This window comes from Aedes aegypti, chromosome 2 (assembly GCF_002204515.2).
Source record: "Aedes aegypti strain LVP_AGWG chromosome 2, AaegL5.0 Primary Assembly, whole genome shotgun sequence".
NCBI lineage: Eukaryota > Metazoa > Arthropoda > Insecta > Diptera > Culicidae > Aedes > Aedes aegypti.
The window spans coordinates 214,775,112-214,798,968 of record NC_035108.1 but is presented as its reverse complement, the minus strand read 5'-3'; positions in this window follow the sequence as shown (position 1 = coordinate 214,798,968).

Genomic DNA, 23,857 nt, shown 5'->3' with positions numbered 1-23,857 from the left:
TTCTTCTTCTTGACATTACGTCCCCACTGGAACAGAGCTTGTTTTTTTCAGTTTACACGCTTACACGAAGTTGAAAACGATTCGCACAATATCAAGCACTTTTAAACCACCACATCGTGTGTGTAATTTTAACCCATTTTAAAACTTTCTGAAAAACTGCTCCTTCGCTGATTTTTCACAACAAGAAGCTTCGGAATATTAGGTATCTCTGTGTTTTGTGAAATTTGAGAAAATTAAGCAGAAACCAGCACAAAATCGACAACGCCAAGATTCGGACCATTACCTAGTTGCTGTATGTATGCGCTTAAAACATTCGACGGTAACGAACTCGCGTCGAAACCTAACACCGCGACTCAACATAGAACGGTTTCGGGACTCATAAGTAGCCCAAGAATACGCGCAGCAATTGGAAGTGGACCTATTCACGGAAGAGCAGCTTGGCACCGCAACTCTTGACGACGGCCCTGAATCAGAGAAACGACTAGTACGACGGCGAATACGAGCAGTAGAAAAATGGGAATGCAGCATGGGCGAGAATGTTGCAACACGTCACGAGAGCGAACGTGGCACGGTATAAACAGGCACGGAACAGACAAAACTCGATCTTCCGGAGAAAGAAGCGCCAGAAGAACGAGATCGCGAAGCGATGGAAGAGCGGTACAGCGCCAAAGACACACGGAAGTTTTACGAGAAGCTGAACCGTTTGCGCAAAGGCTTTGTGCCACTAGCCGACATGTGCAAAGACTGTGACGGAAAACTTCTCACGAACGAACGTGGAGTGGTCGAAAGCTGGCGGCAACACTACGAAGAGCTCCTTAATGGTGATGTGGCCAGTAGTGAAGATGACACGGAAATAACTTTGGGAGTACGCACGGAGGACGAAAGACTTCCGCCCCAGATATCCAAAACGTAGAAACAGAAATTGGACGGTTACAAAACAATAAAGCTGCTGGAGTGGATCAACTACCGAGTAAGCTGCTAAAATACGGTGGTGAAACACTGGCAACAGCGCTGCACTGGGTTATTTCCAAGATTTTGGAGGAGGAGGAAGTAATACCGGAGGAGTGGATGGAAGGTGTCGTGAGTCCCATCTACAAAAAGGTCGGCAAGTTGTTTCGATCGGAGAAACTTTGCAGCGGTGTTTGGTTAAAATTACTGATATGTGTAAAACGTGCGTGTCAATTATAACTTCTTTGAAATTACGCATGTGACTAAAAATTATAGTAAATGATGAAAGATTTAATCTATATATTGCCAAGACAAACGTTTCTTTACTGACAGGAAATAGTAATCACCCTGTAATTTACTCGTGAACTTTATAAGACAACGGAAATCATGCGGATCTAGTGTATTAATCTAACAATTGTTGGAAATCGTGCAAAACCCGAAATTTCCATAATATATTTAGCTCTTTTGTCGTTGTTTTCGTTGAGGTGACCAAACTGCCCCAATTTTCCTATTCATGAGAATGACTATATCCTGCAGTGTCAATCAATATAATGAAGATTAACATCAATCCTTTATTATTTTGATGTCGTATTGGGGCCGCTATTGAAATAATCGAACATAATCGTAAATCATATTTGATTGAACAATTAAATAATCAATTTATCATTGCCCATTTTTGCGATCTCTTATTTCGTTAAGTACAATCTTGTATACTTGTTTGGTTCATTGAAACCCCTGAAATTATATGCAAAGGTCACAAGTCACAAGTGCTCGTAAGAAGGAATTCATTGCACAAGATACTTACCACGGTTGCTCCATATTCTTCATATGGAAAAGATAATTGCCAAAATTTGTTTTCTGCGTTGCATTGCTAGCACAATTGAGGTTAGATTACTATGTGGGTGTCATCATTACTCGTCTAACAATATTTTACTGAACTATATCGTATCACCATCGAGTTTGAGGGGTATCGAGATACAGAACACATGATCCTTATTCTTCTTTTCGGTTCAGGATAATTTCATTCTAATTTGTTGGGCATTAACTGCCATTCTACGCATATTTGTCCCGCGGTCCATAAGGTTTGCATAGAACAAGGGACAAAAAGAAGAAGAAGGTATGTTGTAAGAACTCAGGAAAATAACCCTGCAAAAATGGAGTTCGCTTTGCATCCGGTTGAAACAAGAAGGCCTGTGGCGCAGTGAGTTACAGTACTGGACAAAACATTTGAAAAGAAATCGATTTTTCATACAAAATGGTCAACTTTAAAGAGTTTGATCTGAATTATTTGTGAACCGATTTGAATAAAAATTTTCACAGCGCATCATATATAACTTGGATCTTAACATATATTTTTCAGGTGCTTTTTTCAATCATCAATACAAAACCAATAACGCTATAACTAAAGTGCATTTTCTGACGAATTCTCATAATTGACATTACTAAACAAATTGAAGGAATAGCTTCATGGTATCTTTAAGAAATAAGTAGATTTTGACGAGATGTACAAGTTTGCTGAAGACAGTTTTTGTGTGGGATATTTCAGAAAGTTTTTGTGAGGAATAAATATTTTTGAATTATTCGTCAGAAAATTTCACTTTAGTCAAATCGTTGTTACTTTGAAATTCGTCGTTGGAAAAAATCATTAAAAATATATGTTGAAATTCAAGTTGTGTCTGATGTGCTGTGAAAATTTCATTGAAATTGGTGCATAAATAGCTGAAATGGGCTTTCCTTAGCCGAGTGGTTAGAGTCCGCCGCTACAAAGCAAAGCCATGCTGAAGGTGTCTGGGTTCGAATCCCAGTCGGTCCAGGATCTTTTCTTAATGGAAATTTCCTTGACTTCTCTGGGCATATCATCGTACTTGCCACACGATGTACGAATGCGAAAATGGCAAATTTGGCAAAGAAAGCTCTCAGTTAATAACTGTGGAAGAGCTCATAAGAACACTATGCTGAGAAGCAGGCTCTGTCGCCGTAAGGACGTTAATGCCAAAAAGAAGAAGAAGAAATAGCTGAAATCTAGCTTTTCCATCGTGCATTTTGTATAGAAAATGTTATGTCCAATACTGTAGGTGGATTAACTAGGTGCACCTGGAGAGCGTATGGGTTGCGAAATAGTGAGTCGACAACCAGGAAGGAGCGTCCAACATAGCTCTGCTCCTCACAAGCCCCTTCCTCACGCTTCCACGGGTCTAACGATGACAAAGACCGCCAGCTAAGGGTTGCGTACTTAGCTGGTAGTGCAACCTGGCCACTGTTGTCCTTCTGCATCAGCTAGAGTGAGGGGGTGCCAGGTAGGAGTTTGGGATTCTTACCTTTTCCAAGCGAAACTCGTACATACAGCCGTATGGAATACCACCTTTAGCACTTCCTTCGGGAGGTGGCCGAGCGTCTGGTCCATCTGACCAGGGGCTCAAACATGGTCTACCTAGGATGTGGCGGGGGCTCATCAGTGGGCTCAGGTTAACCTCTACAAAAAACCACATATCTGCAAGTAACCCTGAACAAGTGACCTGGTACCGCTTTCAAAGTACCTTAGCCCTCTGGAGTGCCAACCGGCACATCAGGATGGATGCCAGTAAAATTATGGTATACTGGTCACAACGCAGAACAACGGACAGGACACGGATTACGGATTGGATACGTCGACTAACAGTCGTGGGCTGGCAGCGTACTCTACTGTTCCCTGAGTAAGAAAGGGTGACACCAACTTGAAACGGCGAATAGGACTATGAGGAAACTGCCTCCGTCCTGATAAAACCTTGGAGGCCTTCGTGTACGTTCGAAACTCGTCACCAACCTCGGTGAGTGAGCCGGCCTGTCCAAATATCGAGGAGACACCGGAGCAGTTATATTAGACTGCCCTCGATTCAGGGATATACGAAGCGAGATGATGCCAGAAACCGCAAGTGTCCTAAATCCGGACAACATCGTGCAGAACATGTGCCAGCATGAAAGCACCTGGAATGCGGTGAACAGGGGAATAACGGCGATTATGTCGTTGCTGCAAAGGAGATGGCGTGAAGACCAGAGAGCTCCGGGTCGCGATCGGAGTAGGCTAGATCCTCCGTCGGGGACTAGATCGAGTAGAGCGGGCGTAGCGTAGTATCGGTTAATAGTCGTCGGGGCGCCTGCAAACTGGAAGCCATCCTCCAACCGGAATCGCAGAACCGACCCTGGCACTTGGCCGACCAACGTCGAGTCGGAGTAGGCTGAGTCCACCGCCGGCAAATGATCGTCGGGGTGCCTGTGAACCGGAAATTTTTCCTCCACCGGAATCGCAGGACCGACCTCGGCATCTGCCCGGCCAGCTTCGGAGTAGGCTAAGTCCACCGCCGGGGACTAGTTGAGTAGATCGCGTTGTTGCACCGGCAAATGATCATCAGGGCACCTGTGAACCGGAAGCTTCCCTCCACCGGAATCGCAGGACCGACCTCGGCATCTGCCCGGATAGCATCGGTTCGGGAGATCTTCCGCCGCCGTGGAAATCTTCGTCGGAGTATAATAGATCCACCGCCGGGGACTACTCTGAGTAGTACGTAGCGTATCACCGGCCGCAGTCGTCGGAGCGCCAGTGAACCGGAAGCCATCCTCCAACCGGAATCGCTGGACCGACTTCGGCACTCCACCGGCCAGTATCGAATCATGAAGAAGCGCGTAGCCGGAGTAGGCTAGCTCCACCGTCGGGGACTAGTCCGAGTAGCATCGATCGTCACAACCAGTTTTGGGTAGTCTGGGAGCCTGTGATCTGGAAGTCATCCTCCAACCGGAATCGCTGGACCGACCTCGGCATCCAACTGGTCAACCAGGAGAGGAGAACAGCAGCAGCGGAGAACGAGTCGTCGTAGAGCAACGAAGTGCACATGAGCGTCCAGTAGAAGTTCAACAGGGCTCTGACACGAGGCCAGCCCAAGGGAAGTATGCGTCGTCGCACAGAAAGCTGTCCAAAGCCCCGGCGATATGTTCAACCGCCAATTGGGCAAAACGAGTATTCGCAGAGACACCGTAGAATTGTCGTATTTATCAGCGTTTTTGACGACATTAAGCTCCAACAGCGAAGGCAAGAGGCTGAGATTGAAGAAGTGCATGAGCACAGCCCTCCCCCGATGAAGTTTCCTGATGTAGTTCCGGGGGGGATCGAGGCACAGGAGCAGTAGGGAAAGTTTTTTATTGGTTAAGCACGCCTAACGTGAGTCCCACACCGTGCCAACACACAACAGGCCAGGCTTCTGAAGTTTTTGGAGTTCTAACTTTTAAAGTTAGAAATAGTTTCAACTTTTCTAAAAAAGGAAGGATTTGATGAAGACTTGTAAGACTGATATTTGTTTAGGCAATTTTTGAGTGTTTTACTCTGCTTAATCGCTTTTCCTTGTTCAAAAAATTGCAGTTTTTCTTCATTTTCTTAGAAACTTTACTGAACGTAGTACGAAGTTGTGAAAAAAGTTTTTCGTTTGTAAAACATATTGTACAAGATTTCTATAATAAACCGATAGGATGTTTCCCAAGTAACCATGGAGCATTATATCATTGCTTATAAAAAGCAACTGCATTGCCGTAAGCCTACCATTAAAGTAGTTTAAAAGTGGAAAAAAGCCCTGATATAGCCGAACTAATACAAGAATGTTTATAATGCAACCAAGCAATGCATAAAGTAATATTAGTGCATTGACACATTTCTAATGTAGCGTTAATGCTCTTTTGCTTGACTGCTCTTGTAATTTTTCAGATAAAAGCAATGTCGCATCAGTATTGTTGATATGCAGTAGAATACGTGCAATGTTATAATGCTTGGTGTTACTTGGGTTGGTATTTCTGCAATTTTTTCTTACATTTTTTAGACCGAAAATTCTAAAATATAGGGTGCAGAACCACTTGGGCGCTTCCATGATTCACTTTGGCATGGGGGGTTTTCCTTGTCCGAATTGTCTGAAACTTTGCAATAAGAAGCACTTCAGAACGACGCATATTGTGGCCAAATATGAGCTTTGTAGCTTACAAAAAACCCCACTGCTGAAGTGGATCAAAAGTGCCAAGAATAGGATCCAGCTCCCTACTACTTCTTTTAGAGCTGTGAATATCATAGTCCTCCTTCTTTAAATATCCATCTGGTGAGCCAAACTACCAATTTCTATTTTGAATACCTCTTTTTGTATAGTTATTATCTATTGGATCTTTTTGTAGGCTACGCCCATTCCCAAAACTACCATCGAAGTTCATACCAATTTACCGCAAATTAGGGCACAGTCCGCGCATTTCATAAAAAATTTCACAACTTTTAAGTGCTTGGAAAAATACATACGAAGTAAGAATAATTCATTGTCTTTCAAAAGCGCCATAGAGCATTTGAATTGGACGTGTAATCACAGAGATATGGACAAAACACTTTTGTATGTTTTTTAGGGGGTGAACCCAAACAGGAGTGTATGTTTACGCTGCATTCTACCACATTACTGGTACATGTGAGAAACCTTCATGTAGACATGTTGTCACGATGAGAGGGGTTCCAATAAATTGGTCAGATGAAGTTAAGTATCTAGGGCTCATGCTAGATAAGAATTTAACTTTCAAAAATCACATTGAGGGCATTCAAGCCAAATGTAATAAATATGTAAAATGTATCTATCCCCTTATTAATAGATAATCAAAACTTTGTCCTAAGAACAAGCTTTTGATATTCAAACAAATTTTCAGGCCAGCCATGTTGTATGCTGTACCAATATGGACTAGCTGTTGTAATACCTGGAAGAAAGCTCTGCAGAGAATTCAAAATAATATTTTGAAAATGATTTTGAAGCTTCCTCCCTGGTATAGTACCAATGAGTTACATAGAATATTCAATGTTGAAACATTGGAACAAATGTCAAATAAAATTATTAATAATTTCAGGCAAAAATCGTTATAATCTTCTATTGCCACGATTAATGCGTTATATATTTAGGTTAAGTAAATTGAAAGCGTGTTTTTTTTCTCTTATAAGCAGGTGAAATCAACTCACCTCTAAAAAATCTAAACTGATTGGCAAATGAAATGTAATATGTTGTTAACAAAATGTTAATAACGTCTTAAATTTGTTTTACCAAATTAGGATGATAGTGTTGTCTAATAACACAGAACACCTAGATATAAGAAATGAATGAAATATTTCGAATGATACTAATAAAGAAATAAAAAAAACTGGTACATGTGATAGAAAACATCTTCACTAAGCTGATTTCGAGTACAGCCATAATGAATTTGAACGAATTTGTGCTCAGCACAATTTTTTACGGTTGTATATATATATATATTGACTGAAACGATTTTCTGAAATTTGTTACACATTAAATGATAGGAACGAATATATATGCATTATTCTTATTCGTATGATATTATGCACATTATCTGACTTTTGACATAATGTGGGAATTTGTCACCTTTCCGGAGCTACTTCTAAACTACTAAATGACCCCCATCACCTTTAAAAAGAAAAAAAAATATGATGGGTTCTCTATGAAATTTAGACAATTTTGATAATGTGAGCAGATGATGCTTGGTTCGACCTAATATTACTGGATGGCCAACCTCATTCTCAGCCAATTATCCCAAGTAACATTTCAATTAGTTTTGATTGGTTTTAAAACCAAGTTAAATCCAAAACTTAAACCAAGTTAATTACAAAATCTCTAATATTTCAACATTTGGAATGATTCTGTTACAATTTACAATTTTGGTTTTATAACGGCTCTATAGGCCAAGTTGCGATATTAATCAGACCAAAAAATGATTGCTTTTTCGCGGATGGATTTTTGGAAGTCGCGCTTTTTGCGGATAAGTCCCAATAAAATAGTTAAGGGTTCAACAACTATTTTAACATGCATGACATTGTAGTGGTTATGGTTAGAATGCCCAGCGAAATTGCTATATTCGGCGATGTGTGTAGAAGTTGAAGATTTATCGTGCCACTTGTGTACCCCTAACCGAAAAAAAGTGTTAGTTGTACTAAACCAATTTAGACCCGACGGGCGAAAGTTCGTGTCGTGGTCGGAAACGCAACGTGAAGATTGCACTTCGTCTCACACTCGTAAGTGTGGCGATTGCCATGCGACTGAACCGAGATGAAATCGGTTCAGCAGAAAGGAGTGGTAGTGGGCTTCCGTGGAATCGTCAGCATTCTGGTAACTATCGTAGTAGCGATCAGATGTGAATGTATTTCTACCATCTTTCGTTCACTACAATGGCGCAGTCAGTAGGACAGATGGATAGTTTAGTGATTCATTGTTTAATTGTGAGAAAGTAGTGATCAAATTTGTGATTTTCTTCAAAGTGTCTTAACAAAAAGTTGTTAAAAAATGCAGATAATGTTCGTTGCGAGAAAAGTGTACACTAGAACAAAATGGGGGACAAAGATTGGGTTTGGATGGAATTTGGATTGGATTTGGAACATATGTGAACAATTGAGTCTGGAGAAAAAGTGAGCGAGAAGAACGAAATGGGGAGCAGGGAAATTTGGTGGAGAAGTATGAGGGTTAGAAAAAAATATTAGTTCATGGAAATGGAGTTAGGGGACGGTAAGAACGCATGAAAAATAAAACGTGTGTGAATAATTGAGCCTGGAGAAAAAAAAATAAGCGAGTAAAAAAAAAAAATGACAGATGATGATGAAAAGCACGAAAAAAAATGGCACGACAGAAAAATAATACGGTTTAATGGATAAGATATGGAATGGCAATGTGAAAACAATTCTGAATACCAAGTAAATATGAATGAGAGAGATATGGAAAGAGAAAAAAAAACATGAGATAAGAGAAAGAAATTAACCTAAACTTGTGAGACATAGAGTTCAAGAGACAATATAAGAAAAAAAAATAACTAAATGCGTTTCAAACGTGATTGTTGCAAAAAAAATCTATAATGGAAGAACTCGAGCAAAAAAAAAACATGGGTTAAAAAAAATGAGCAAAAGAATGCCGAGACAGATGTTTTAAGAGAATATAAGTGAAAAAAAAATTGAGATCAGTTTCAAAGGAATTGACTGCAAAAAAAAAACATGCACGAGAAAAAAAATATATGACACGAAAGCTTGGTATTGGTATTGGAAAGATTAAGAAAAAATAATGAAAACAACATAAGAATGGACATTATTTGGCTTTAACTTGGATAAGATTTGAATTGGATGTGAGACGGATATAGATTGCTTGTGATTGAATTTTATCGGATTCTGTTTTAATGTGCATTGGATTTGATTTGAAAGTGAATAAGATTTGGATAGAATCAAAAGTGATTATATTTCTCTGGATTAGGAATGGGTAAGGATGGATATTTATTCTATTCGGATTGGATTAAGTTTGAATTTAGTTTTGGATTGGATTTGGATTGAATTTGGATTGGATTCAGATTGGATTTGAATTTGGATTGAATTGGGATTAGATTTGCATTTGTATTGGATTAAGATTCAATTTGAATTGGATTTGAATTTAATTTGGATTGGATATGGAATGGATTTGGATTGGATTTGGATTGGATTTGGATTAGATTTGGATTGGATTTGGATTGGATTTGGATTGGATTTGGATTGGATTTGAATTGGATTTGGATTGGATTTGGATTTGGATTGGAATTGGATTGGATTTGGATTGGATTTGGATTGGATTTGAATTGCATTTGGATTGCATTTGGATTGGATTCGATTTGAATTGGGTTTGGATTTGACTTGGATTGGATTAGGATTAAATTTAGATTGGATTTGGATTGCATTTGGATTTGATTTGGATTGGATTTGGATTGGATTTGGATTGGATTTGGATTGGATTTGGATTGGATTTGGATTGGATTTGGATTGGATTTGGATTGGATTTGGATTGGATTTGGATTGGATTTGGATTGGATTTGGATTGGATTTGGATTGGATTTGGATTGGATTTGGATTGGATTTGGATTGGATTTGGATTGGATTTGGATTGGATTTGGATTGGATTTGGATTTGGATTGGAATTGGATTGGATTTGGATTGGATTTGGATTGGATTTGAATTGCATTTGGATTGCATTTGGATTGGATTCGATTTGAATTGGGTTTGGATTTGACTTGGATTGGATTAGGATTAAATTTAGATTGGATTTGGATTGCATTTGGATTTGATTTGGATTGGATTTGGATTGGAATTGGATTGAATTTGGATTGGATTTGGATTGGATTTGGATTGGATTTGGATTGGATTTGGATTGGATTTGGATTGGATTTGGATTGGATTTGGATTGGATTTGGATTGGATTTGGATTGGATTTGAATTGCATTTGGATTGCATTTTGATTGGATTCGATTTGAATTGGGTTTGGATTTGACTTGGATTGGATTAGGATTAAATTTAGATTGGATTTGGATTGCATTTGGATTTGATTTGGATTGGTTTGGATTTGAATGGAATTTGGATTGAATTTGGATTGATTTTAGATTGGATTTGGATTGATTTTAGATTGGATTTGGATTGAACTTGAGTTGGATTTGACATTGATCGGATGTGAATTGGATTGTATTAACATTTTATATGAATTTGTTTGGATTTGCATTGGTATTGGATTCGATTTAGATTGGATATGGATTACGTTAGATTTGATTTGAGTTAGATTCATGGATAAACCAGGACTATATCTATTTAAAAATGAATTCATATGTGAATTTCGTGAGATTTAAATTGGATTTGGATATGGATTGAAAATGTTTTCGATTCGGGTTGGAAATTAATTAAATTTAGTAAAAATTTAGTGATCGGATTGGCTTGGTATTTGAAAAGAGTTTGCATTGAATCTAAGAAAATTTTCACGTAATGATGACTCAAACAAAATCGAAAACATGTTTTTGCAGAGTAGAGAAGGGGAATAATGTAGTGGTTATGGTTAGAATGCCCAGCGAAATTGCTATATTCGGCGATGTGTGTAGAAGTTGAAGATTTATCGTGCCACTTGTGTACCCCTAACCGAAAAAAAGTGTTAGTTGTACTAAACCAATTTAGACCCGACGGGCGAAAGTTCGTGTCGTGGTCGGAAACGCAACGTGAAGATTGCACTTCGTCTCACACTCGTAAGTGTGGCGATTGCCATGCGACTGAACCGAGATGAAATCGGTTCAGCAGAAAGGAGTGGTAGTGGGCTTCCGTGGAATCGTCAGCATTCTGGTAACTATCGTAGTAGCGATCAGATGTGAATGTATTTCTACCATCTTTCGTTCACTACAATGGCGCAGTCAGTAGGACAGATGGATAGTTTAGTGATTCATTGTTTAATTGTGAGAAAGTAGTGATCAAATTTGTGATTTTCTTCAAAGTGTCTTAACAAAAAGTTGTTAAAAAATGCAGATAATGTTCGTTGCGAGAAAAGTGTACACTAGAACAAAATGGGGGACAAAGATTGGGTTTGGATGGAATTTGGATTGGATTTGGAACATATGTGAACAATTGAGTCTGGAGAAAAAGTGAGCGAGAAGAACGAAATGGGGAGCAGGGAAATTTGGTGGAGAAGTATGAGGGTTAGAAAAAAATATTAGTTCATGGAAATGGAGTTAGGGCACGGTAAGAACGCATGAAAAATAAAACGTGTGTGAATAATTGAGCCTGGAGAAAAAAAAATAAGCGAGTAAAAAAAAAAAATGACAGATGATGATGAAAAGCACGAAAAAAAATGGCACGACAGAAAAATAATACGGTTTAATGGATAAGATATGGAATGGCAATGTGAAAACAATTCTGAATACCAAGTAAATATGAATGAGAGAGATATGGAAAGAGAAAAAAAAACATGAGATAAGAGAAAGAAATTAACCTAAACTTGTGAGACATAGAGTTCAAGAGACAATATAAGAAAAAAAAATAACTAAATGCGTTTCAAACGTGATTGTTGCAAAAAAAATCTATAATGGAAGAACTCGAGCAAAAAAAAAACATGGGTTAAAAAAAATGAGCAAAAGAATGCCGAGACAGATGTTTTAAGAGAATATAAGTGAAAAAAAAATTGAGATCAGTTTCAAAGGAATTGACTGCAAAAAAAAAACATGCACGAGAAAAAAAATATATGACACGAAAGCTTGGTATTGGTATTGGAAAGATTAAGAAAAAATAATGAAAACAACATAAGAATGGACATTATTCGGCTTTAACTTGGATAAGATTTGAATTGGATGTGAGACGGATATAGATTGCTTGTGATTGAATTTTATCGGATTCTGTTTTAATGTGCATTGGATTTGATTTGAAAGTGAATAAGATTTGGATAGAATCAAAAGTGATTATATTTCTCTGGATTAGGAATGGGTAAGGATGGATATTTATTCTATTCGGATTGGATTAAGTTTGAATTTAGTTTTGGATTGGATTTGGATTGAATTTGGATTGGATTCAGATTGGATTTGAATTTGGATTGAATTGGGATTAGATTTGCATTTGTATTGGATTAAGATTCAATTTGAATTGGATTTGAATTTAATTTGGATTGGATATGGAATGGATTTGGATTGGATTTGGATTGGATTTGGATTAGATTTGGATTGGATTTGGATTGGATTTGGATTGGATTTGGATTGGATTTGAATTGGATTTGGATTGGATTTGGATTGGATTTGGATTTGGATTGGAATTGGATTGGATTTGGATTGGATTTGGATTGGATTTGAATTGCATTTGGATTGCATTTGGATTGGATTCGATTTGAATTGGGTTTGGATTTGACTTGGATTGGATTAGGATTAAATTTAGATTGGATTTGGATTGCATTTGGATTTGATTTGGATTGGATTTGGATTGGATTTGGATTGGATTTGGATTGGATTTGGATTGGATTTGGATTGGATTTGGATTGGATTTGGATTGGATTTGGATTGGATTTGGATTGGATTTGGATTGGATTTGGATTGGATTTGGATTGGATTTGGATTGGATTTGGATTGGATTTGGATTGGATTTGGATTGGATTTGGATTGGATTTGGATTGGATTTGGATTGGATTTGGATTGGATTTGGATTGGATTTGGATTGGATTTGGATTTGGATTGGAATTGGATTGGATTTGGATTGGATTTGGATTGGATTTGAATTGCATTTGGATTGCATTTGGATTGGATTCGATTTGAATTGGGTTTGGATTTGACTTGGATTGGATTAGGATTAAATTTAGATTGGATTTGGATTGCATTTGGATTTGATTTGGATTGGATTTGGATTGGAATTGGATTGAATTTGGATTGGATTTGGATTGGATTTGGATTGGATTTGGATTGGATTTGGATTGGATTTGGATTGGATTTGGATTGGATTTGGATTGGATTTGGATTGGATTTGGATTGGATTTGAATTGCATTTGGATTGCATTTGGATTGGATTCGATTTGAATTGGGTTTGGATTTGACTTGGATTGGATTAGGATTAAATTTAGATTGGATTTGGATTGCATTTGGATTTGATTTGGATTGGTTTGGATTTGAATGGAATTTGGATTGAATTTGGATTGATTTTAGATTGGATTTGGATTGATTTTAGATTGGATTTGGATTGAACTTGAGTTGGATTTGACATTGATCGGATGTGAATTGGATTGTATTAACATTTTATATGAATTTGTTTGGATTTGCATTGGTATTGGATTCGATTTAGATTGGATATGGATTACGTTAGATTTGATTTGAGTTAGATTCATGGATAAACCAGGACTATATCTATTTAAAAATGAATTCATATGTGAATTTCGTGAGATTTAAATTGGATTTGGATATGGATTGAAAATGTTTTCGATTCGGGTTGGAAATTAATTAAATTTAGTAAAAATTTAGTGATCGGATTGGCTTGGTATTTGAAAAGAGTTTGCATTGAATCTAAGAAAATTTTCACGTAATGATGACTCAAACAAAATCGAAAACATGTTTTTGCAGAGTAGAGAAGGGGAATAATGTAGTGGTTATGGTTAGAATGCCCAGCGAAATTGCTATATTCGGCGATGTGTGTAGAAGTTGAAGATTTATCGTGCCACTTGTGTACCCCTAACCGAAAAAAAGTGTTAGTTGTACTAAACCAATTTAGACCCGACGGGCGAAAGTTCGTGTCGTGGTCGGAAACGCAACGTGAAGATTGCACTTCGTCTCACACTCGTAAGTGTGGCGATTGCCATGCGACTGAACCGAGATGAAATCGGTTCAGCAGAAAGGAGTGGTAGTGGGCTTCCGTGGAATCGTCAGCATTCTGGTAACTATCGTAGTAGCGATCAGATGTGAATGTATTTCTACCATCTTTCGTTCACTACAGACATGACGTTCCAAAATTTGAAAGTAACGACATGACATTTTCTTGTATGTCTTGTTTTTTCAATGATAGATTTCTAGGTCCTTTTCTGACGACAAGAACCTCGGTCAAAAATAATTAATTTGAGTGGTATTTGATATTGTTTAAAATTATTTATAACCGCTTCGTAGAACAAATGGAACCACTGTGCAATGTGAATTACATATACAAAATTACGATGGAAATTTACATGTCGGATGTTCCGGATTTTCGGAAGCGCGTAACGGTGTGGAGATACGTTGAGAATCTCTATTTAAGGCTAAGAAGCTCGTCATTCGTTTTGGCAGCCATGTTGACACAACAGCTTGAAAACTTAGTCCCCATAGATCATACTGATCCGGGAAAGTATCTCTAGGGAAAGTGTACCAGTTATGGCCATAGTGATTCCCTATTTGACCATATGTGAAATTTTGATAACTTTCACATTTAAAATCTTTTTGAATATTTTAAGGGGACACGGGAGACCGTGTTATTTTCCCTATCTTTTGTCTCACTCTAACAATTATCATCAAAACTTTGCCGAAGCAAATCTCGAGTTTTAGTGAACCGATGAAGCTGAAAATTTAATCGATTGTGCACCACATAAATAGAATATAGTGATAAATTTTTCACATCCATATATGGAGTGGTACTTGAGATCTGCTTCTTCAAATGGATTGGATGATTATAATGACGTCCCGTGCGGCCTTAACTTCAAGATATATCTTAAATATAACTACTACAACACACACAAGTTTTCAAAATTTGAAGACATTAAAGTGATCACGTATGGCGAAATAGGGAACCACTATGTCCATAACTGGTACACCTACTCTATATGCGCTGACATGCATAAAGTATGCTGATACTTCTTCAGATGCATCAATTTTGACATGATTCAGCAACAATCATCAACGATACGTACACATTTTAATGACGGCCTACTTCGCCTTAACCCTCTCTTTCCCATGGTAGCTCCAGAGCTCCACTAGTTTTCGACGAACTGGAGACAAACCGAATTAGATGATTACTTAGTAATAATTACTAGAATATTTTTATATACTCATCAGATTAATCCAAAAGTAAACTGACTGTTTCAATAATAAAACTATTGATAAACAATCAATTTACTATTGAAAAACAATCAAAAACTTTTTTACCGAATTCGAAAAATTAAGACCATTTGCAACATTGTTTGTTCAAGTACTTTTGATAAAAACGCTTTTTTCGTAAAGAAATAGTCGATCAAAGTCGTGGGAAAGAGAGGGTTAATGTTCACGTGAATACCTGTTCAACCATATATGAACGGTTCAGATTACCGTTTTGACTAATATTCCGAACACCTAAGGCCAACAGTGACTTCAAATGCATCTGATAGCCGTAAATTAGATGAGATTTGTGAAAATTGTAATAGTTTTGCAAAGTCTAACTGTTAGCTATTGGGTGTGCCGACAAATTTGTTTATTTGAACTTGTTTAATATTGTTTTTACGTGAAAGTATGGAACAACATTTTCATTCAAATGCCGAACACTGTGTTCATTCTGTCTCATATTCCGAACACCTTGATGTAAATTCCGAACAGCGCAAATAAATCGTATTAAAATCAATAATTTCGCATATAAATTTATATGAGCTAGTTGTACTGGTCTCGAACTAGACGTTAAAATTGAATTGTAATTGTCTGCCATTTTCTGGTAATTTGATGACATATTTCAGCGAAACATTTCAACCAAATCGTCATACAAAAAACGATTGTTCGGAATTTGAGACAAAACGGTACTTGTATGGTTATGAAACTACAGGTCGTCAAAAAAGGGCTTTTTTTTCGGATGTAGCTGGTTCCCAATAGCTACAGTGACCAACTCCGGATCTCTTGGAGGGTTTGTGAAACTAGACATGTAGGGCAAATGTTCCCTTAGTTGTGGGTGTTCCTATTCGCTCCCAAAACGTCCTTTCGTCCGCTGGGGTGTGTTGCGGTCGTTATGATTATGGTTTCCGAAAGCAATGTCAAACCCATTCATGGTTTCAAAACATTCGGAACAAAATATTTATTTTCACCGCTTAAGTGAAGTAATGTATGAAATTGAATGATATTCAATGGTAGAGAATTCATTTATCTACCCAATGGTATTTTTAGAGGCAGCGGAGAATGTACCGAAACGTGTTTTATTCTTGCGCAAAAATCGCTCAGGCGAAAGTTCCAATGAAACTTACCTCACATATCCTGGATTTCCAACCTCAAACTAGTGCTCCTAAAAGCCGGATCTCAATTTTTATGAAATTAGTAGAAAAATATAAAATACAAACGAATGTAGAACATAGAGCATGAATATTTCTACCTTTTCCACTTAATCGTTTCACTGTTATTAGTCTTTTATCAAGAAAATAAAACATTTCCCTCCACAGTGACATGTGATGAATGCGTGAAAAATCAAATCATCAACTGACTAGTTGTGCTGCCAAAGTATAGATGGCTAACAGTATGTTGCGTTTTGCGCTTGGAGGCGTATAGTTGCGGTAGTGCCGTTTTCACTGATTTTATCACTTTAGCTACAGAACCGACACTGCCAATCGACGTATTGGCTTGTTGATACACGGAATAGTTGAAAAGAGCGTTCAAATTGCTTTAAAACTGATAAAATATCACTAAAATTGCTAAAACTGTTCTTACTTGTTCCAATAGTTGCGGTAAAGTGTTCCTGTAGTAGAGGATCCCATAAGAAAACAACGGATACCGCAACTATAGGAACACAAATTAAAAATCTCGATTACTTTTTCAAATCGACGTAAGTAACTTCCATATGGATTTGAGAAAATTAATTCAGAAGAATCACAACCTGTCTTTTAAAACTGTTTTAAAATGAATAACCTTCTTGACATTTTTTCGCCGTGTACATTGCTTAAGTTTTGCACACAATGAGCTTGCGTTCAAAAACTAGGGAGTTCCTATTATTTCCCACAAATTTTGTATGACAAAATGATAAGCCGTTTTATTCAGTTACTTGCGACGTTTTTCTACCAGTGTAAAATCGACTCAAGTAGTGTTTTGTTTTGATACGTGGTTAAGTCACTTTGTCTCTCCATACAGCGGAGCGGCGAAAGTAGTGGTTAGGTTGCGAAAGTTGAAAATCTTACTTTCGTCGTTTTGTAAATCCGGAAATTAAAGGTTCTAAAAGTGAAAAATCGAGTTTGTTTAGAGCGAAACGTGTAGAATTGTGAAACACGTAGAATCGATAAAGTAAAGCTGTATACTTTTTTTACTTGAGTCTGTTTGAATAAGGTTTCGAGAAATATACCGCAACTATACGAACAGTATACCAATAGTGGAGGTATTATTTTTCACTGACATGCCGTGGATTACTGCGATGAAATCATTTTTCTCTTTAAGTTAATGGTCGTTTCTTCTCGTTGAAACACTAACATGTACATTAATTGCGCTTCTTGAATTTAGGCGATTAAATGAAGTTCAATCGTACTTAGTACCTCCACTATTGGTACATCTACCCTATGTCTTTCATTTAAGCACAACAGAAATCGGTCAACACAACTGTTTGAATGTTCAGTTCGAAAACGACCCTAAGTAACAGTTTGTAACTTTTTTGTAATGGGGGTTCAAAACTTTTTTTTTTAACAAAAAATAAATTTACCCACAAAAAAGGAATTGACAGAAAATTTCAAATTCCAATCATTAGTTACATTGATTTGAATTTTGAATTGGGTCGAAAAGGAGAAGCAAAAAAATGCATTTTTCAACTGTTTTTTTTTTTTTTTTTTTTTTTTTTTTTATTAGTATCATTCCAAACATTACATTCATTTCTTATATCTAGGTGTTCTATGTTATTAGACAACACTATCATCCTATTTGGTAAAACAAATTTAAGATTTTATTAAAATTTTGTTAACAACATATAACATTTCATTTGCCGTTGCAGTTCAGATTTTTTACAGGTGAGTTGATTTCACCTGCTTATAAGAGAAAAAAAAACGTTTCAAATATACTTAACCTAAACATATAACGCATTAATCGTGACAATAGAAGATTGTTGTAACGATTTTTGCCTGAAATTATTTATTATTTTATTTGACACTAGGGTAGGTGTACCAATTATGGTTGCAATATGTCAACAGTAGTAATAAAAATCAAGCTGTAACCGCGTTTCTAAAACGCAAGCATGACTTTTTGGTGTCAATTACTAGTTTAAAGCCTTGCGAATCTGTTGATTTAAACAGTTTTAGTACTAAATTGACTTTAAGCTTCTAAAAATGGATTTAAAAAAGCGTTGTCTTTGTACCAATTATGGCAATAGCGTTCCTAGCATTCGACATAAAAGTGTACCAATTATGGACTATCGAATATTTGCACGAAATGAACTCAAACGCCATGAAGAGCGAATAATAATGCAACGCTAATATGTAATGAAGATATCGCTCATAAAATTTTCCAAAAAATTTGGGTTAATAGATGTTAAATCAATTTTTTGCAATGGGTTCATGGGAGAAAAATAATTTTCGAAAAAGAAGTAAAAATGTAGTGTAAATGCAAATTATGGTACAAAACAGCATTAATGATCTCACATTCCAGTGCCAATTTTTAGCGAAAAAAAAGGGAAAATTCAAAAATCGAGTGTCGCTGAAAACCCCTGCTCTATCATGAAATTAGCATCTTCCGCTCGCGAACGTTTTCGAACGTGTGATTGAAAAATCTTAGTAATTGAGTACAAAACATGAAGATAATGACTTACCGAACCGTCCCGTCGTGGAAGTCACCCGTAAAATAGTTTTAATTCTTTTATTTTACTGATCAAAAAATGTAAACAAACCGCCTCCAGAGTATTGCCATAATTGGGCTCTCATACACTCTTTGTACCAGTTATCGACATAGTGGAAATAACACGATTTCCAACTTAAAACAGTAGAATTGATTGCATACCAGCTAAATTTATTCATTTGTTCTCACTAGGTAACATACATTCATCGGTTGAAACAGTTTATCCGGATGAAAACATACATTTCGTAACGGAGGTCCCTTAGCCAACTGCTAAGAAGGTGACATATATGTGAGGCAAAATTTTCAAATGTTCATTTTTCGAAGATTATTGCACGAATGTTCTTTTCAAGGTTTAGTTACCATCAAAAACAAATAGTTTAATCATTCCTGTGAATATAAGCCATTACAGTCTAGTGAAACAATAAGAAAAATCTCTTTTTGTTCCCACTATTGCCATAATTGGTACTATAGCCATAATTGGTACTTCTACCCTAGTGGTCCCGGCAAACTTCGTCTCGCCATCAAGTAGGCCGTTGAAAACCGCTATGAATCGTCCCATACAAAATGACAGTTCCGTTCAGTACCGTTTTTCCTACTTTTCCGGTGAACAACCTGGAACTTTTATACACACAAACACGTCGGAACCCTTGACGAACAAAATGAAGAAAGAATCATTCAAATCCGTTGCCCCGTTCGTGAGCCATTTCGTGACATATAAACATCATTCCATTTTTATTTATATAGATTTGTTCCAATGTTTCAACATTGGATATTCTATGTAACTCATTGGTACTATACCAGGGAGGAAGCCCCAGAATCATTTTCAAAATTTTATTTTGAATTCTCTGCAGAGCTTTCTTCCAGGTATTACAACAGCTAGTCCATATTGGTACAGCATACAACATGGCTGGCCTGAAAATTTGTTTGAATATCAAAAGCTTGTTCTTAAGACAAAGTTTCAATTTTCTATTAATAAGGGGATAAAGACATTTTACATATTTATTACATTTGGCTTGAATGCCCTCAATGTGATTTTTGAAAGTTAAATTCTCATCAAGCATGAGCCCTAGATACTTAACTTCATCTGACCAATTTATTGGAATCCCTCTCATCGTGACAACATGTCTACTTGAAGGTTTCAAATAAAGAGCTTTTGGTTTATGTGGGAATATTATTAGTTGAGTTTTGGAAGCATTAGGAGAAATCTTCCATTTTTGCAAGAATGAAAAAAAATATCCAAACTTTTTTGCAATCGACTACAGATGACACGCAGGCTTCGACCTTTGGCGGAGAGGCCTGTGTCATCCACAAAGATTTTTGACATCCCTGAGGTAACTCAGGTAAGTCAGATGTGAAAATATTGTATAATATTGGTCCCAAAATGCTGCCTTGAGGAACACCAGCTCTTCAGATCTGGAGTTCTGATAATTAACCTGAAGTGTACGATTTGACAGATAACTTTGAATTATTCTAACAATGTATGTTGGAAAATTAAAGTTTTTTAATTTTACAATCAAACCTTCATGCCAAACATTGTCGAATGCTTTTTCTATGTCTACAAGAGCAAGACCAGTAGAATAGCCATCAAATTTGTTGGAACGGATCAAATTTGTTACACGTAAGAGTTGATGAGTGGTCGAATGTCCATGGCGGAATCCGAACTGTTCATTGGCAAAAATTGAATTTTCGTTGATGTGGGCCATCATTCTGTTCAAAATAACTGTTGGCGATAAGAAACGAGAAAGCCCAATTTTGTTAAAACGGTACTTTATTGACGAGTTACAAAATTCCTGAAGTGCAAATCAAAACGTTAGCCTCAGTTCACGAAAATAACTGTATATGATACTCACTATAGTAACCTCTCGTTATCGCACAACAACTTGATGACGACGTATTTTAATTTAGAACTTGGAACCTCGTAGATTCAATAATATAATATATCAATGGCGTAGTGTTCTTCAGTAATTCTAATCCAATTCCTGTTTGTATATAGTATAGTATAGGTTCAAATTCATATTAGGTTCTCAAATTCACCGATCTTACCGTTTTAGGCAAAAAATATAATTAAATTAGAATGTAAGTATGATCAAATTAGATTTAAGTAATAGCAACAAATTTCAATATCGATTTCACTTTCATTTGTTTCCTTCTGCACCTACGCTTCGTTATTGTGTCTTTTGACCTTCAATGCGATCACCCCTTGATGTACGATCCTTTAAATCTATGGGTGTGGTTGGCGCACTCAGCGGTGTAGTAAGGTCGCAGTTAGGCGTGGCGTCATCAACACTCCCCCCTTCAATGCATCGAAGATCCGTCTGAGTTGCATTTCCTCCTACGCCAACGTCTAGCACGGCGAGCTTAACTGTTGGTCGTTCGTATATTCCACTGGCTGTCTGCACTGTAGCTCTTCTAACCTGGCCGTCCTGTGCTATCCTAGTAGCAATCACTCGTCCTTTGGGCCAGCAATTACGAGGAAGACGTTCGTCAACGATCACCACGATGTCGTTGATTTTAATTGGCTTTACTTCCGTGAACCATTTGGCCCTGCGAGTCAGGGAAGGTAGATAGTCGTGTACCCACTGTTTCCAGAACTGGTTGGCCATGGCCTGGGATTGGCGCCAGTTCTCCTTCAACGCGACGGGGTTGTCATCGAAGCAGGTCCAAGGTGGTACCCCATTGCATGACCCCATGATGAAATGGTTCGGTGTCAGTACAGGAGATTGATCGTCGTCGAGAGGAATCTCTGTCAGCGGTCTTGAATTTACGATTTGCTCTACCTCTATTAACATGTTTCTTAGCGTTTCTTCTGTTGGCGTACGATTTGGACGTAACCTGCCCAAGTTCTGCTTCACCGTTCTAACTAGTCTCTCCCATGCCCCACCCATATGCGGAGACAAAGGAGGAATAAAACTCCACGTCGTGTTCGTTGAGATGAACTCTTTCATGATCTTCTCTTGATCCAATTCTTTGAGCCCTGCCTTTAGTTCCTTATTGGACCCAACGAAATTCGTTCCACGATCGCTGTATATGGTTATCGGAGTACCCCTCCTAGCGATGACGTTGCGTAGCGCCATTATACAGGAGTCGGCGGATAGTGAGTGCGCGACTTCTAAATGGATGGCGCGTATAGTAAGACATGTTACTAAAACGCCCCAACGTTTCTCCGTTCGACGGCCGATGGATACCGTCATTGGGCCGAAATAGTCCACTCCTATGTGACTGAACGGTCGACTGTAGGCTGCAAGGCGACAGGGTGGTAAATCGCTCATCAGTGGCGCAATCGGACGAGCTCGTTCATTTTTGCAAAATTGACAGCTACTGCGAACTGATTTGTAGACCGCTTTAATGCGTGGAATGTAGTAGTGTTGTTTCAACTCATTTATTGCAGTCTCATGGTTTTGGTGAAGATACTTCTGATGGACGCCGAATACAAGGAGTTTTGTAACATCATGTCCACGAGGAAGAATGATGGGATTAATAATGCTACTGTCTACGAACCGGCAGGCGTTTGTTCGCCCACGACTTCTAAGAACTCCTTTTCCATCTATAAATGGGCAAAGTTGAAAGAGAGAGCTGCTTTTGGAAATTCGCTTTTCCAGTTGTCCTGATGGATTTGAAGACATCATCAATATCTCCTCGTCATATGCACTTCTTTGGGCTACCTGGTATAAGTAGCATTCGGCTTCCACCAGTTCATTGTTGGTGAGTGGTCCGATTGTTCTAGAAGTTTTTCGAATACTACATTGAAAATTCTTGATAGCTCTGAGCACGTATGCTGTAGTTTTTAATAGAGTGAACCACTGGCTGAAGCGGCTCACGTCGATGATCGGTTCAAGGGTCTTACCATGAAGGTGTAAGTACGGGCGAAGCTCAGTGTCGGTGATACGAATGGGCTGTGATGATGTGGGCCATTGTTCTTCTGATTCTAGGAGGAATTCAGGTCCACGAAACCATCGACTGGAGTTGGTTAGATCTGGAGTGTTCTTCCATTTCGTTCCCTCATCTGCGACATTTAGCTTCGATGGGACCCAGCGCCAGTCTCCAAGGTTCGTTGTATCTAAAATTTCGGTGCCTCGTGCTCCAACATACGGGCTATACCGTCGATGGTCTGAATGAAGCCAGCACATGACATCTCTGGAGTCTGTCCAGAAAAAACGTTTTTGGATTTTGGTCGTCAGAGATCCAACGATTGTGTCCGCCAGTCTTACTCCTATGACTGCAGCCTGCAGTTCGGAACGCGGTATCGAAAGAAATTTTAGTGGTGCCACCCTGGTTTTTGCTCCAGCTAGTGCACATTCCACGGTACTTCCTTCTTGAAATCGCAAGTAGGCCGTCGCCGCGAATCCATTTTCGCTTGCGTCTACGAAGGTGTGCATTTGCACAATATTGCCTTCTTCAGAAGATGTAATTGACCTGTAGCATCTAGGTATCTTGATATTGGCCACTTGAGGAAGAATTCGCAACCAAATGAGCCACTTTTCGAATTGAGAGTCGTGAATCTCCTCGTCCCATTCGACAGATGATCTCCAGATTTCTTGCAGAATGATTCGCAGAAACATCAAGAAGTGGCTGATTAAGCCGAGCGGGTCGAACACCATCATCAGTGTCCGTAACACCTCGCGCTTCGTAGGTCGTTTACTGCCAGACAACAGCGCAGCGTCGTGGCGGGAGGACAGTTTGAAAGTGAAGCAGTCCGATGAAGTATCCCACCACATTCCAAGAACCCTCTCAGTGGTATTGGCTTCCCCAATGCTCATACATTTTTCCTTGGTTCCCTCTCCTTCTAGTGCGGCCACAACCGCTGTTGAGTTCGAGACCCAATTGCGCATTTCGAAGCCTCCAGATTCGTGAATCATTTTCA